This window comes from Portunus trituberculatus, chromosome 33, assembly GCF_017591435.1.
Source record: "Portunus trituberculatus isolate SZX2019 chromosome 33, ASM1759143v1, whole genome shotgun sequence".
In the NCBI taxonomy this organism is placed as follows: Eukaryota; Metazoa; Arthropoda; class Malacostraca; order Decapoda; family Portunidae; genus Portunus; species Portunus trituberculatus.
The window spans coordinates 6,023,950-6,029,857 of NC_059287.1; the positions used below are offsets into that span (position 1 = coordinate 6,023,950).

General features: G+C 37.7%; 1 long non-coding RNA gene across 1 annotated transcript; it reads right to left on the bottom strand.

Annotated features, from left to right (window-relative positions):
• Window positions 1-2,077: 2,077 nt before the first annotated feature.
• On the bottom strand, window positions 2,078-5,886 carry LOC123512323. The gene is made up of 3 exons (XR_006677063.1): window positions 5,771-5,886; window positions 3,126-3,275; window positions 2,078-2,453 (listed from the first exon to the last, which is right to left on the bottom strand). It is a non-coding gene; the product is annotated as an uncharacterized LOC123512323 (long non-coding RNA).
• Between the last annotated feature and the right edge of the window lie 22 nt (window positions 5,887-5,908).

Here is a 5,908-nt window from a genome sequence, read left to right on the forward strand (position 1 = left end):
ATTGAAGCACCTGCAAATAGTGGCTCCCTATATTACAACTATAAAAAGACATTTTCTGTTGGTAAGTGACAGTGGAATTTTTACAAATTCCAAACTTTGCAAAATATCTGGAAGATGAACAGTTCATTAAATGTACCAGAAGATGCTGCACTTCTGACACTGATGTGCTTGCACCATATGTTATACTGGGAGATGAGGCTTTTCCGCTGAAAAGAAATTTGATGAGGCCCTACCCAGGTTCACAGACTGAAGAACAAAGTAGAGAAGGGATTTTTAATTATAGATTATCTAGAGCCAGGAGGATAGTTGAGTGCACATTTGGTATTCTAGAGCAAACATTCAGAACATATTTTGGAAACTTAAAGCTATGCCTGCTAACGCTAATGCACTCATTACAACATGCATACTTCACAATCTGATACACCCAAATGCTGTTGCATTACCAGATACCGTTGACATGCCTCCAAACACAGTAGGCCTACTTCCAATGAGAGGAATAGGGGGAAATGCTACAAGGGAGGCTTTTGGCGTGAGAGAAACACTGAAAGATTATTTCGGCTCCCCAGCTGCTTCAGTGGCTTAGCAAAATGATATTTTAAGTAGATAAACAAACTTGTGTAGGAATATTTGTTGAATGACCTAAGGAGATGCATTTCCCAGTGGATATTAGGCTGTTGTTATTATGCATATGAAATTTCTTTCTTCGGTTAAAAATGTGTATTTTATTTTCTCTCAATACCTTGCCAATATGTTAAGATGCAAACATTATTGTATAAGAAAATTGTTTAGTGAGGAGGAAATGCATTTCCACAGTGGATATTAGGCTTTGTATGGAATTTCTTACCTTCACATCCCAACTGCCTGCTTATTTGACCCAACTTCTTTTCGCCCTTGTCACTGGTCAGGGTCATAACAGCTCTGGTTTACCTTTGACTAATTCTATTAGCATTTCATCTGAAACCACAAAATTTAAGTAAGTCTTGTAGGTTATATTTTATTCAGTTGGTGCTTATGATATCCTAGCTATGCCATTGTCATTGTATCAGTGAAAATAAAATGAAAACGTATTTTTATCATTTATCTACCTTTTCATGATCCCTTTGTGGTGTTTTCTTTGGATTATCCATGGTTTGGTAGGACAAAAGGCAACACTACTTGCTTATATGAAGGCTGAATCTCGACTGGAGTGGAACAGGAGGTGCAAACCGGGAAAATTTGGGGGCCCCCCCCAGTAAAATATCTTTTGAGGAACCCCGGGGGGAAAAAAGGGCCCCGGGAATTTTAAAAAAAAAAAAAAAGGGGGGGGCCGGGGAAAACCCCCTTTTGGGTTTAAAAACCCCTGCCCCTTTTTTTTTAAGGGGAAAAAAAAAAAAGGTTTTAAAGGGAGGAAAAAAAATGGAATTTGGGGGGGGGGGGGAAATTTTTTCCAAAAATTTTTAATTAAAGGAAATGAAAGGGTTTGAAAAAATTTTGGGAAAAAAAAAAATTTGGAACCCCGGGGGAAAACCTTTGGGGAAAAAGGGAATTAAGGGAAAAAAAAAATTTTTTAAAAAAACTTTAAAGTACTTGGGGAAAAAATTCCAAGGGGGGAAAACCACCAATTGAAAGGGTTCCCCCAAAACCCTTTAAAAATTAAAAAAAAGGGGAAAAAGGGTTTGGGGGTTAAAAACCCTTGGGCCCCCCAAAAAAATTTAAAGGGGTTTTTAAAAGGGAAATTGGGTTTTAAAGGGGAAAAAATTTAAAGGGGGGGAAAGGGTTTTTTTTGGGGGGGTTTTTTAAAAAAACCCCCCGGGAAAAATTTCCCCCCTTTTTTTTTGAAAAGGGGGCCCCCCCAAAAAAATTTTGGGGGGGGGAAAAAAATTTTTTTTTTTTTTTTTAAAATTTTAAAATTTTAAATTTTTTTAAATTAAAAATTTTGGGGTTTAAATTTTTTTGGAAAACTTAAAAAAAAAAATTTTTGGTTTTTTGGGGTTAATTTTGGGAAACCTTTTTTAAATTTTAAAAATTTTTTTTAAAAAATTTAAAAAGGCTTTGTTGCTTTTCTGTAAATAAGGGAAGGAGGACCCATGAAGTGATATAAAGTGGAAGAGATTGATCATAAGGAGGAAGAAATGGGGAATGTGACATGTTGGTGTGGTGCTGAGGTTTGTTGGTGTTGATGTAATATTAAAGTGCATATAAAGTTTTACTTAGTATAGAGAAGATGTAGGGTTTGTTTAAAGTATTTCTGGACAGCAACATATTGTAAAATTCAAGGATATCAAGGTTGGTGAAGGAAGCTTCCTGTTAATTTTGTCAGGAATTCAATGAATCTTAAAGCTGCTTTATAGTTTAAGATTCTTAAACTCTAATATGTACTCTGGTCTCTTCCTGCAGATTCAATGGTCTCCTGGATTTTTCAGCACCAGTTGAACCAGCATCCTGCCTGGCCAGATGCCCTCCATAGCTCACCACTGGAGAGGATGACAAAAGGGTCTCCCATTAGGCAAAGTTGTGGTCTAATAATCATCTAAGTTTCCACCCCCACCCATTTAACTGGATTGTATCCTGCCAGCCCAGGACACCCTATAGTGCACTCTGAAGAGGAGGAAAAAAGTAAAGTGACTTGCTAGGAAGCTTCGGTTTGGATTTAAAACTTCCTGTACCGATAGTAATATACTAACCCGCCTAGGATTCCCTCTCTCCTGGTGAGAACAATAGACCTCAACTTCCTGTATCAGTTGCATCAGCGTCCTCCCTCCCCAACCTCAAAAAATTGTAGTGTTTCCAGACTTCAGTATCAATTGTACCAGCATCTCTCCCTGGCCTTTAAAAATTGTACTGTCGAAAATACTCCAAAGACTCTCCAGAGATTATTGAATCTTTGTAATTAAATTAAAGATTTTTGAAGGAAGTAGCACTTTTCATTTGATAATTACTTACACAACTACAAATCTCCAGAGACTTTTGAGTATTTTTTACTTAAAAGCAGTTAATTTAGGTCTAAGGACCTTACTTAATTCATACATGTAAATAAATCCTTATACCTCAAATCAATGCAAAAAAGTGATACATATATATACTATTGATGGCTACCTACAATCTCACAATAATAGCTGCCATAATATCAACAAGTAGTAGTATACCATGTTTCAGCGGCAGCAGCAGGTCAAGACATCAGATGTCTGTTGATTCCTTGCTGTTCACTTGCTCCTGTTTTTTATCTACTTTCTATGCTGCTGCTGCTGCTGCTGCCATCACCAGGCTTTGTGAGGAGACTTCTGGATATTTTCAACCTGAAAAAAATTGTTGGTTTAATAAATGTATAAATCGGTTGCACAAAACTTGCAATAAATTCTACATGATGTTTCCTGTATCTAAAATTTGGTATGACTGACAACATAGCTGAGTTATTCCAATCCTCAATATCCTTCCCCAATACCAAGCCCCTTGTCTCACTAATTTCTTTTGTATAATGACCTCAATATCTGTTCTTCAATGCAATATATGTGGCTTTTGTACATATAGAAATGATCTTTGCTACCATGTTTAAAAAATATAATCCCCAAATGATTTGACTACAAGAAACCATCTTCATCCAATCCTTTCTACTTAATTACACTTTTTGCATCCACATAACTCGTCACTGTCTTCCCAATTCACTCAATTTGAAGATGTCTCCTAAGGTTGTTCTCAGTACCACACTGTTCCCCCTGGCAAAATATAATCGTAATCCTCATAATGATGGTTTCTTGTGAGCAAATTATTTGGGGGTTATATTTTGAAATGAAGGTACCGAAGGTGATTTCTATGGGTACAAAAGTCATGTATGTATATTCCATTCAAGAACAGATATTGAGGCCATTATAGGAGAGAAATTAATGAGCCATGATATTGGTTGGAATTGTTGAGTTGATGATGGGTGTGGGAGTTAAATTATAATCTGGGAGTAGAGAGGGAGGGAGAGAATCAGAACTAAAGGGAGTGAGGTAGAGAGTGATCTGGAGAGAAAGGGGTATGGATAGGATAGATTCTCGAGTATATTAAAGTGGTAAAGAAGGGAAGGTCAAGGGGCATAGTTTGAGTAGTTGAAAAGGAACAAGTAAGGGGAATGAGAAGAAGCAGTAGTAGCAGGAGAGAGATTGATATCAGGCAGTAAGGTAGTGGGGAGGTCTGAGCTATAAATAAAATAAAATGCCTTTCCTTTCCATACTCACTCTACCCCCTGTGGTTGATCCCTATCTCAATATGCCCCTTTCCATCACATACCCTCTCAAGTCCAGCACCTTTCTGCCTTACTACAGTCAAACTTCCTTGAATACATGTCGACACAGGACTCCTACACACTCATCTCTACTACACATGGATCCAAATCCCAACAAGGCTCTAGCAGTTCCATCCTTTCCCTCCCAACATCTTTAGTTCCATTCACCATCCATAACCAGTGTCCTCACCAATGAAATATATACTCTTCATTCTAAAACATTATCTTTTCTTTCTATCTTCATCTTTTAACATCTTCACGAAATGTTAATTCCTTATCTCTCATACAGTCTATGACAAACTTATAAAGAAATTCAAGACTGGTTATTCTGCCTTTCTGTCTGTAAAATATGTTTGTTTTTGCTGGATACCAAGTCATGTAGGCATCCCCAAAAAATAAACATGTGGACTCATTAGCACGCTCTGCTTTATCATTAAATGGTCACTATCCCAAGGCTGTACCCTTTCCTGACTACTTCCCTCCCTTCCATACCTATCTTTATAACTGCTGGCAATCATTTTGGGATGATCTCAGAAAACAAATTGCAAAGTCAAATTAAATCCCATGGTTGCACTCCACTCTGAACACAAAAATAGACATTGAGAAACCGTAACTAGACAAATTTGATCCATACAAACACATTCCTATCTCATGATAAGATCTCCACCAATCTTATGCTCAACCCTGTTCCCTCTCAGTCTCACATATCGTCTTCACCTGTCCAAAGTACATAACAGCACATACAACAGCTTTCCCACATCTAGCCTCCCTTTCCCACCCACTCCCACCCCTAATCTCGAAGACGTCCTAAAAGAATCACAGAACTTTCATCCAGATAATATCATCATCATCTTAAAACAAACTAATCTCTACTCAAGATGAACACCTACTCAAACAACCTTACCTTACCAACACTCTAGATAACATTACACTGATGGTGTCCACACATCATCCTAAAAGATCTTAATTTCCTTAATCCATGGCATCACATGACCTAAGCTGTCTGGTGCTTATAATTTTATAAATTCAATTCCTGTATCTTACATTTGGTATGACCAACGGGCCAATTTATTCCAATCTTTGACAAGCGGCCTAAATTACTGAATCAGTCTTGCATACATTACAAAGTAACTTTGCTAACCAGTCAACCATATTCTGAAACATTTCACTCTGTACTGAGTGCACTGATCGAGGGTCCCATCTATGATGGTTTTGAGGCACATATTTCTCTGGAGACTCACTAAAAGGAATAACTGAGTAAACTAGGCTGTCAATGCCACTAACACACACTCAATCTCGCTCACAATCCCTCCCTCCCTCCCCATCTTTCTCTCTCTCTCTACATACTCAATATAAAACTACGTTATACAGAAAAAAAATTTTCTATCAGGACAAACAAACATTTGGGATAGACACAATCTCAATCAAAAACCACAATTTTTCAGAAAGTCTCAGAGGAAAGTGGCATGTTGTACTTGTATCTATGGTCTGGCAACAGGCAAATTGCAAGTGGGTATATAAATTTACCTTTCCACTGGTATCTTTGCATCTCTACACTGCAGTTCTTGCCAGATTCCTGATAATGATCCTGCCATCATCATCAGGTACTGCTCTCATTCTGCACTCCTCGGAACTCCAGTAGCTATCATTCTGTAGCTGCAATGT